This window comes from Toxorhynchites rutilus, chromosome 3, assembly GCF_029784135.1.
Source record: "Toxorhynchites rutilus septentrionalis strain SRP chromosome 3, ASM2978413v1, whole genome shotgun sequence".
Classification (NCBI taxonomy): Eukaryota; Metazoa; Arthropoda; class Insecta; order Diptera; family Culicidae; genus Toxorhynchites; species Toxorhynchites rutilus.
Window position 1 is genome coordinate 124,303,987 of NC_073746.1, and position 12,057 is coordinate 124,316,043.

Below are 12,057 nucleotides of genomic sequence, written 5' to 3' on the forward strand. Positions count from 1 at the left end.
CCGGTGTCAATGATCAAGTTGCATATTTTATTTCCAGTCATGTGCACTTTGACTTGGATAAAATTTGATGCATTTAAATTTAATGTCAAAATCGGTATGCCTGTCCGTAACAATTGTTCAGTTAGTCGACATCTGTTAGCAATTGTTACTGGTTGGCTAAAAAATAATCGGTATTTGCTTGATTGTTCCCATTATTTGCAATATTGTTGTTGAACGGTACCATAGCTTGGCAAGTATTATCTGATTCGTTTTGTGGGTGAAATCCATTATTGTTTGCATGATTATTCAGTCGAGGAATGTCTTGCTGATTTACTACGTACATTCTCGCTGGTACATTATTTCTATTGAAATTTCTGTTAACGCTTCTGTTTTGATTTTGATTGAAATTTCGTTGAAAAGGGTATTGTTGTAAATTTTGATTGAAATTTGGTTGTTGTCGGGAATTTTGGATTGAATTTCTATTAGTAGGATACTGATGGTTAATGGGATATTGTCGGTTGAGGTTTCTATTGAGGTTATTTGGATATCTTGCTTGATATCTTCCATGGAAATAATTTCTTTGATTATTTCTTTCATAAACCATAGGGTTTCTGTAATTGAAATTTCGGTTTGTGTTATAATGATTTGGTTGTCTAGCCTTAATCGACTGCAGTACGACTGCGTTTGAATCAGTATTGTCCTTTTCATTTTCTACCATTACGTTGATGGCCTCTTGTAAATTGTCGAATTTGCCAATTTTCAGCATCATTTTGGTCTCTCTGTTGGGTGTTTCTTTGATAAGTGTTTTGATCGCTACCTTTTGAGACATTTTCCTTGCGACTGTGTCGGGAATTTGTTCTCTTATATAGGTATCTTTGAGCTTATCTGTCAATTCATCGAGTTGTTTAGTGAATTTCTCGATTTCATTTGTCGATTTGAGTCTCAAATTCATCAGATTAGCTAAGGCTATGTCTGAATTTGATTTCTCTTCGCAATTTGTTTGGATTTTTGCGACTATTTCGTCATAATCCGTTGGAGATATTGAGAATAAATTTCTCGCTTTTCCAGTTAATTTTGTTAGTATAATTTGAATTGCGGCTGCTTTGCTTTCGATTGGAACTATGGTCTTTGCCAAGTTCACCGCGTCTATAAATGATTTAACACCACTTGCGTTTCCGTCATAAGTGGGTATCAGCGTTGCTAATTCAGCGGCTGTTTTAATATTAAGAGCCATGTTGGATACTTTGTGTATTTTAATATACCAAATTAAAATTTTTGTCAATATTTTAAATTTAATTTTTCTTTGTTTTAAATTAATTTTACTTTTCACTCTCAATAGTGAATCGTCAGTGCTTAATTTATAGGGTTTTAGTAAACCACTTGATTTACCAAGTGTCTCTGGTTCACTATCGTATTCCCTTTGTATTACTTCTGATTCATCTAAAATTTTGATGGCCTTCTGATATATTTGTTTCAGTGCACCATAAGTTTCAACTTCGTCATTCCAGACTGAAGCTCCAAGTCTATACTCGAAAGATTTTAGTATTGTTCGATATTTGGCTAAGTTTTCTTGTAACTGTTGCCTTTTGACTTCAATATTATGTAAAGTTCTTGGTCTGTTTTTATTTTTGTTCAAATTCTGATATCCCTTTTTCAGATATGATTCAATTTCTTTGAGTTGTTCCATTTAGGAAGACTCATTTTTATTCATAAATTCTCAGAATTTTATCTTTTCGGACTAATGATAAGAACAAATTTGCGAAAAAATATATATATTATTTTATTGATTATTTTTCATTTGCCTTCTATTCCTTTTTGCTTCGGCCAATCTTTGTCGTCTTCTCTCTTTCTGGCCGGGAAGTTTTAGCCACGTAATCGGATCACATCCGGGTAATTCATCTATTCTGTCTAGTAATTCTTCATACGATTCGAGTTTAGTATTTTCTCCAAATACTACTATATCAGGTGCGAAAGCTCCTTCGCCCTTTCCTTTGCTTACATCGGCTAATAATTTCAGAAAATCTTCAAAATCGTCTTTAATCATTTTTATAAGATTTTTGAAGTAGAGGTAAAAAAAAAAAATAATATATAATTTTCGTTATATTATTTTCTTATGATATTATTTCTTTGCTGTAATTTTTGTATATTAAGTTATTCTATTAGCGGCCATTCATATATAGTCTAAAGCTTTAGGCAATTGATGCCATAGTTTGTGCCGACTGTGCAGCTTTCAGTGCTTCTTTACGTACACACTGCTTATAATTCTTGTATAGTTTAATGAAAGCAAATATTAATAAAATCGCAAGTATAATCCATAATAATAACTCTTGCGTTTCGTGGAATAAAGTGTGTTGTTCCACGTGGTTTAGGATATTTACTTGTGGGTCTCCTGTATTTTGAATAGTTTTCTTGTCAAACAGGCCCATTTCTACTTTCTCGAAGCATATTCAATTAATTACATGCATTGTTTTTCATTATGCATTATACATTATAGTCATTGGTAAATGTATCGAAATTTATTGTTTCTATACCGAATATATTATTATCAAAACTCATTATTTGGAAATAATTTTTATAAATACTTTGTAACCGAGGGTATGTAATTCGAACACTTCATAAAGAAACATATAATCATTCTAGCCTATGCGTTCAGTTCGATAAGTGCTGTACGTTTTATTTTGATATACATCAGTTTCAATTGCTTACTTCATATCGTCGGTTTCATTCCAGATTTAGCTCCTTCTGCTCTCTGTTGGTCCCGCCTGTCAGTTCCTTATTGCTGACAATGGTCTCGCCTTCCGATGTTCCTGCTTCTGTTCATTTATCTTCGCGTTACACTTTCCGCTGCTGCTCTTGCTGTTTCTCCTTATTAAGGTTAACTTTTCATTTTATTCACATGGGAAAATAAGTTGTCTCTGTTGATTTTCTCCCAGCACTTTTGGTTTGATCTTCATTGAAATTATTTTCGTAAGGAGTTTTTTTTTATTTTGTTTCCCTCCTATTCAGTGTCAGTATTTATATTACACCGCTTTTCTGGCACTTTTCCGATCACATTGTTTGTAACACTTTTTGAATTTCTCCCAGCACTATTTGTTTAGATTTCGCTATTGTTCCAATGTTTGCTGTTCGAATTATCACTCGCCTGTTGGCACGACACTTAATATTCACTATTTAAGCTTGTCCAGTTGTCCATAATAAATATATATTTCATATATATTTTTTTTTTCAGTCTGCGCTAAAGTTGATTACACAAACTTCGGGGATTTTTCTCCCTTTCCTTAACTTTTCTTCTCATACTGTTATTTTGGCTTTTCCATTGAGCTGTGGCGGTAATTGCACTCAAGTTTACCACTCGCCATGTAATTATATAGTTTATATTGTAATGCCAATAATATTGTTCACATCACCAATATTGTTCATCACACGCGGCCTTGTACTTATTTTCAATATTCTTCACATAAATCACTTCCGAAGATTGCAGGTTTAATTTCACGGTCGCCATGTCTTATATTTGCTTTATACTTTTATTCAAAAAGGGTTTTATTCATTTCTCGTCACTCCACGCGTGCATCCGCGTCGAGTGTCATACAAGAACTGTCTTAATGCTAGTTACATGTGTCTTAAGCTAACTTAGCCAACAGTTTGTGGAGAGTTTCATTGGGAGGAGCCAAGTCGATTTCAAAGGGGAATAGCCAATCAATCGAATGCAGTGTTCGATGTGAATGGTGTCAAGAAATAAAATTGCTTACTGCGCTCATAAGCGCGCATATCGATTTCATGGGAAATCGTAAAGTGTCACGACGACTTTGTGTACGGTCGCGTATTTAATCAGAATAGAACTGGGTTTGTTTTGGTTTCTGGTTTATTGCCTTTAGCTGCGCGCGACATGATGTAAGGGTGCATTCATATCGCCCGCGCATGTTGGCATGGACGAATGTGGGAGAAAAACAATTAACGAAATAATGCAGTTGCGCTTGAGGAATGTTTCGTGGGAATCGTAAATTGAAGTGACCACGCATGAGTCATTTATTTTGAAACAATCAACTGCTTATGAGGAGAAGGATAATTTGTATATTGGGAGTTTTAAGATGGACTTTGGAACGGGGTTTGAAATCATACTACAGTATGCTCAACATGTGAACAAACATTTTTTTGTTTGAAAACATTTGATCAATATAAAAAACGTTTTCGAAAAATCAGCGCTCATACATCGCTCGAAAATCATCAACTATAAGTATTATGTGCTATAAGCTAAATCTACATTTGAATCACATTCTTTGTAGAGTCCAAACATGCCTTTAATGATAGTATCTTATCACTTAGCGTATCCCAATAGATGAAGAAAAGAAACGATTGAAACGCTGCTTATAAAGTTACTATTCTCTGTTCACTGCACTGCGATGAACGTAGAGAAGCAATATCTTTTATTAAGTTGTAACTAGTGTTGCCACACGTAAAGTTTTATTTGAAAAGGTACAGATTAGAGGCGAATGAACTGCAAAGTTTAAAGCCTCTTAAAAACAAAGAAAGAAAGAAATGTACAGATTTTTTCGTTATTTTTGGTACAGATTCTGTACGGTACAGAGTACAGATTTTCGTCAAAAAGTACAGATTGGTACAGATTTTTTCCTCGAGTGAAATATCTTATACTTGAACAAAGCTAATAGGAGTATCGGTAAGTTCTTCGTTTTTTTTTTTAAATTAATACTTTGTTCTGCAAAAATGGTTACAAATTTAATATTCAAAGTATTGCCCAACTTTATAGCATAACTTTTTCCCATCTCTCTGGCAATTCACGGAACCATTTGCGGAAATGATCGGCCGGTTTGTCGGCTAACCACGAATCGATCCAATTTCTGACTTCATCAAAATTGAAGAAGTGTTGGTCAACCAGGCCATGTTGCATCGATCAAAAAAAGTAGTATCGGACGGAGCAATGTCTGGAGGATACGGCGGGTGGGATAGGACCTCCCATTTAAGCGTTTCCAAGTATGTTTTGACCGGTTTCGCGACATGCGGCCGAGCATTGTCGTGCTGCGAAATAACTACTTTTCGGATCATTCCCATTGCTTTTAAACGACCGGATATGGTTTGCGGAACCGGAACCAAGTCAAAATTACCACATTTAAACCGTGCAAACCGCGTCTGACACGTTCGCTCAGTTGGAGCATGCTCACCGTAAACTTTCACCAAAATGCGATGGCTTTCTGCAGCTTTTTTCTTCATATTGAAGTAATAAAATAATACTCCCCGCAAAAACACTCTCGTTGGTACGAAATTCGACATATTCGAAGTGGCAAAAAACTATGTTGTTTACGCTTCAACTTTTTGACATATACTGAAAAAGACGCACAATGACAGTAGCTTTCCAACGAATGTCTGGAAGTTTGATTCACTGGAATAATAATCAAGTTACGCCATCTGTTGTAAAACCGAAGAAACTTACCGGTAAACCTAATAGTTTTTTTAGTTAAAATTTGTCGAAAAAAATGAAAAAAACTTAAAATTTCAAAAAAAACACTCTTACTCAAAAAATATAGGACCTTTTGAAGTTTGGACTGAGAATGAAATATAGGAAATCGTTTAAGCTTCCATTAAAAACTATCCAAAAAATTAAAAAAAAATCATTCAATTCAAAATATTTCGAAAATCCAAATTAGTTTGAGTTATCCATACATCGAAAGAAGGGCACTGATACAGAGAAAGAGTTCTTCTAACAACATGTTCTTCATGTTTTCTTTGAAAAATTACTATTAATGTTCTGCTCGTAACATTTTTTTTGTGAAATTGCGTAACAAATGAAAATGATATGAGAAACGGATATCCAGCAAGAAACGGATATCTGGTAAATATCCGGTATCCGGCCTATCCGGCCAATAATCGCTATCCGGTCGGATACCGGATATTAGAAAAAATCAATAATTTCTCATTACCACAAGTTAAATCCATTTTTGGTTCAAATTTTGATTAATATAAACTCATAACATTAATTCATCAACACTATTAATTATCTAATAATTTATAACTGACCGATTACGTTTTGCTTCGTACACCAGGCCATTTTAAGTCTTTCACTGTAAACAATACTGCAAGGAGCTGAAGGATAAACACTAGCAAACCTTGCCAATTGGGGATACTGCTTAAAGTTTTATGACCACTAAAAGTAAGGAACGTGATTGCGATCGATTGGAAATGTTTTCGAATGACTTTTAGTAATGGGATTTTTTTCCAGATCGTGACGCTGACTATCATTAGCATTTGGTACTTCGTTGAAACTGTCTCAAAAGGTGTCCTGAGCTTCGCGTGTAAGGTTCAATTAGGTTTCACTTCTTTTGCTTCGTTTAATTTATTTATTAAATTTTATTAAAATATGAACTTTTATAGCTCTATGATGACTCTTGAAAACAAAATAAAAATTTCACTCGTAACATTTTGGGGTGTAAATTCTCGCGTTTGACATGTTCTTGACAGGTTTTTAAATAAAAAAAAAGTTTGCGGAACGCATGAAACACATATAAATGTTACGAGTTAAACATTAATAGTGCCCTTCTTCCTATGTATGGGTTACTTGTTAGTAATTATATGGGCCTTTTTATGATTTTTTTAAAACATGTTTTTAAGAAAAAAATAATTATGTTTTCAAAATAATTTTGTTGCAATTAAATTTGGTTTTTTGAAATTTATATGAAAATTTGATTCAAAACTTGAATAATTTCCATCATTCCATTCTTTAACCAACATTTTTAAGATCTTATAGTTTTTGAGTTACAATATTTCGAAAAAAAGTTGAAAAAAACTCAAAATTTCAAAAAAAAACCCCTATGAAATGTTGGTTAAAAAATAAAATGTAGGAAATTATTTATGTTTCCATTAAAAATATAAAACAAATTAAAAACACGTTGATTGATTAGAATCCATTTTCTCAAAATTATGTTTTTTTTTTATAAATTATGAAGAAAATTAACCAATACAATTACAAAAAAGTTATCCATACATCGGAAGAATGTCACTGCTACAGGGAAAGAGTTTTTCCAACAACAACTTTCTCATGTTTTCTTTGAAAAATTACTACTAATGTTCAACTATTAACATTTTTATGTGTTTTATTTGATAACATGTCCCGCAAACTTTTTTCTATTTAGAAACCTGTCAAGAACATGTAAAACGCGAGAATTTACACCCAAAAATGTTACGAGTAAAACTTTCATTTTGTTTTCAAGAGTCACCATAGAACTATGAAAATAGAAAGTTACCGTCTTCTACAAAAGTTCCTATTTTGATAAAATCTAAAGTTTTGTCGAATACACTATTTTGCTATTTTGACTTCTAACAAAATTATAATAAGTTGTAATTTTTGAATATTTGTATTATTCCTAGTGATGGAACGGATAGAAATTTGGCCGGATACCGTAACCCAAGAATGTTACGAGTAAAACTTTTTTTTTCAGAAGTCTCTATACAAAAATGCCATATATTGCAGAAACTAAAAAAAAGTTCAATATAATCTAAAACTTTGTCGAATATTGTTATTCTGACTTTAAAATAATTAGGTTTAGTTGTAATTTCGAAAAACCTCAAAATGTTGTTGCTTGAGAAACTTCTTTCCTGTAAAAATACCATCTGTATGGATGACTTGTTGGAAATTGCAAGGGCTATTCATATATATTTTTTTAGAATTTTGAAAAGGTACGTTTTTGAGAAAAATGAATTTCAATTGTTGAAAATGATTTTGAAAACAATATTGTGCAATATTGTGCTTTTTTATGAAAATTCAAACAATTTTCTACCCTTTATTCTTCGATCAACATTTTTTTAGGTATTATAGTGTTTGAGTTAGATATTTTTGTAAAAAAATAAGAAAAAAAACTTAAGTAGTGAAATTCTTTTCTGAAATTTCAAGTAAGCAAAGTTGCTTAACACGTTGACTGCCACGTCAGTAACCGTTGACTGACACCGAGTTTTCGCTCAGGCTTCGCCAGTCACCGGTGACTGATAGTTTAACATATGATAATAGAGGTAACTAATATAAGAATATAAGTTTATAAGCATTCCCTTTCGAACAAAAATACCACGATAAGAAACGTTGGCTCTAAAAAAAAAAATAAAATGCTCTAAATGTCCATAGAATCGCTATAAAACCGTGGCACTCAACGTGCCAATGTCTTCACGCCCTCAACGTTTCAATCTGAGATATTGCTGCCAATGGTCAGTCGAATTGGCATGAAATGCGCTGTCTGACTCATTGAAATTAGGATATGAAGTTTAAAATTTCTGAAATTTCAATACTTGGAAATGTTATATGAAAATTGTAATCTACATGGAATTTACGTTACTTTCGGTCAGATGTTGCATTCGGGTATTTGTTTCATTCGGGTGAATGGTACATTCGGATGAATGGTATTTGGGTTAATGATACACAATCTCCCTCTGCCTCATATTAGAGCTAAACTGAACACTACGTTAGTGTGATTTCGATTTGAACTCACTAATAGATTGTAGTTCAAAAGTTCTACTGATGTGAGTGTTTTATTCTTCATATTTCTTCAAGCTCAAGAAAAAAATGTGGTATTATTTATCACTTTCGGTATACAGCCATTCCATGCCAAGCCGATATAGTAGTTTTCAGATTTTTGTTAAAATTGGTATTTTTATTTCTTATCGCAAAATGTTAAACCCGTATTTTTCTTTTTTTTCTTTAGGGTGCCCATTTCTATTTCAGTAGGGTGGTCCAAAAATCAACTTTCCCCTTTTTCCCAAAAATGACTTTTCTGAATTCTAGTATTCTTTGCTAGTTTTCAAGTGTTCTTTCAATATTCCTATATTCCCATGCGACTAGACTGCCTTGTGTCTACAACGATTTTAAGCGACTGTAACATAGTCTATATATATAAAAATCTCGTGTCACGGTGTTTGTTACCGAACTGCTCCGAAACGGCTCGACCGATTTTGATGAAATTATACTCTAAATACTTGGTAGGTACGAGAATAGGTTGTAAACTATATATGATACCGGTAGGATACCGATAACCATACATTTAATACCGAATAGGGTGGCTCTATGCAGAAAAAAAGATCTGGATATTTTTTTTTCAAAAATTTGACTTCATACCATACATATAACCTTAAATTTTGACCCCAATTCCCTATTTTTAATTGCGATTTTATTATTTTTGTGTCAAAAATATTCTAATAATTTAACCGTTGTTCGTTTTTTCAACAGAACGAATTTATTTAAGTTGTTCAATGACTGATGGCGTAACGCCCGCTTCATTGAACATCTACACATCTACGCCCGCTTCATTGAACATCTACTACAAATACACAAGTAACATCATTCATCTAAAGCAGGGAGCATCTCCGACGAGCTGGAAGCCTTTATGAATGAGCACAATGAGTTATCGAAATTCTTCAAATCACATTTGCTTGGATTACAAAACAAGAAGTGGGTTATATCTATGGTATAACCGCAAGGGTGACGTAGGACTATCGTTGATTTAGAGATCATTTGTTTGCAGTTGAATCTGAATCCATCCTGAATGAATGAATAAATAAATATTTGGGTGACTTCAAAAACGAGAGCGTTACGTTGGAGGCTCAAGGTTTTATGCATCCAATATTGGATACAAAAAACCTTGTTCTGAAGAATAATCTTCAGAAGCTTTCCTGCTAACTGCACTTGATTGACAAATCACAAAACCAAATGTATGTGGTCGCAGTATTATATAGATAGAAAACATTAAAATGAACTCGTTTGAATGTAATTTTCAATTCCAAGGGGAACTGGCAGATTATTTTTCAGCAACGATCATTTCTTTCCAGGTTTCTTCTCGATAACCAGCAAACGAAAAGAGTTGCGCGCGTGTATGTGTGTGTGGCGGCTGCTTCGATGTCTTCCCGAGGAACTGTATTTCGATGCTGATACTCTCTTGGTCATCTTCTCTTCTCCTTCTGATCGATCGGCTTTTCTGCGCTCCCTCACAGTTAAAACTAACTGATTGCATTTCAGGTCAGGTCAGGTCAGGTAATGAATCCCTCGATCCTTCGCCGTTCAGCTCGTTCAGTAACGATGTTGTCTTGTCGATGTCCTCAGGTGTCGTGCACAAATTACGTAATGCTAAAAATCCGGATTTGGAACCCCCTCCCCCCCCTTTCGTAACGCAATTTCCTATCTCTAATAAACAGAAAGTAACGCAACATCTACCCCCTCCCCCTTTATCGCGTTACGTAATTTGTGCACGACGCCTCACGAAAAATTAATGGGTTTCACCACCAGAATATCATTTAAGTATGCTTTTCGTGCGTAATTGAATCGAGAGAAGGTGTGGTTTACGATGGCAATTTGGAAGGCAAACTAGAGGAGAATAAACTCTCTGAGTATGAAAATTTCGGCGACTGAGCAATAATCGATAGAAAATTATATAATTTTCGCGATACGAAACATTTTCCGTTGCGCGCGCATATAATATTGGATACGAAAATATTCTACTGATGGGAAAGAATAATCTTCAGAAGCTTTCCAGCTAATTACACTTGATTGAAAAATTACGAAATCAAATGTATTTGGTCGCTGTGTTATATGGTTAGAAAACATTAAAATAAACTCTTTCGCATGAATGTATTTTTCAATTCCCAGGGAACTGGCAGATTATTCTTCAGCAACGATTAGATCTTTCCGGAATTTTCTCGATGCTGTATGGCATCCAAACGAAAATTCTCGTTTCAGTTTGGCCTGCAAAAAACTTTTCTGAACTCTAATCCATCAAATTTGGAGCCCTGAAAAGGGCCGTTGATTATATGCTAAGCTAATATAGCACGCTCTTCTCGGATACGATGGGCCAGCTGGATGTCCTTGGGCATGATGTGACGCGTTTTGCATGGATAGCACACAAATTAGTATCTTAGAATAAGCCTCCTGCAGCGTCATAACCGCGGAACTTTGGAAGCGCAAGTCGGTTTTGAAGTCATGAGCAATTTCACGAACCAAATGCTGCAAAGGTAGCTTGCGGATCAGCAATTCGGTCGACTTCCGATAGCGATAAATTTCACACAAAGTTCCCGGTCGATAGCGATGTGGCTTCTTCACCTATCCTGCGGCGGGTGCGCTTATCCGAGCTGCTTTCGGGGTGCCTTACCACCGAAAGACTAACGAGCTGTCTGCTTAGTCCCGATGAAACGAGTCCTCACGGTGCGAGAGTAGAGTAAGAAATGAACGAAAGCAAGGGAAGTGTCATTTTATAAAACATAAAAGTATCGAATGTAAACCCCACCCTCTTTATTATATAAGCTTACTGCGAATATAATAAGGGTGGGGTTTAGATTCTATACTTTTATGTTTTATAAAATGACACTTCCCTTGCTTTCGTTCATTTCTTACTCTACCCTCGCACCGTGAGGACTCGTTTCATCGGGACTAAGCAGACAGCTCGTTAGTCTTTCGGTGGTAAGGCACCCCGAAAGCAGCTCGGATAAGCGCACCAGCCGCAGTAAGCATGAAGAAGCCACATCGCTATCGACCGGGAACTTCGCATGAAATTCGTCGCTATCAGAAGTCGACCGAATTGCTGATCCGCAAGCTACCTTTGCAGCATTTGGATCGTGGAATTGCTCAGGACTTCAAAACCGACTTGCGCTTCCAAAGTTCCGCGGTTATGACGCTGCAGGAGGCTTATTCGAAGATACCAATTTGTGTGCTATCCATGCAAAACGCGTCACATCATGCCCAAGGACATCCAGCTGACCCATCGTATCCGAGAAGAGCGTGCTATATTAGCTTAGCATATAATCAACGGCCCTTTTCAGGGCTCCAAATTTGATGGATTAGAGTACAGAAAAGTTTTTTACAGGCCGAACTGAAAGGAGCATTTAGCGAAAATCGTGGTTTCGATGATAATTCGATACCGATAGGTGCCATGGATATGGATTTCATAATGAAGAATATGAAATACATGACATGATGTAGTGAATATATATGAAGAAATCACTTTGGTGAAACTGCATTATAAAATTATTTGTGTACGAATGCCGCAATCGATAGTTGACTCTAATTTGCGCTGGGTAATTTCCTCAGAGTGCTAATTG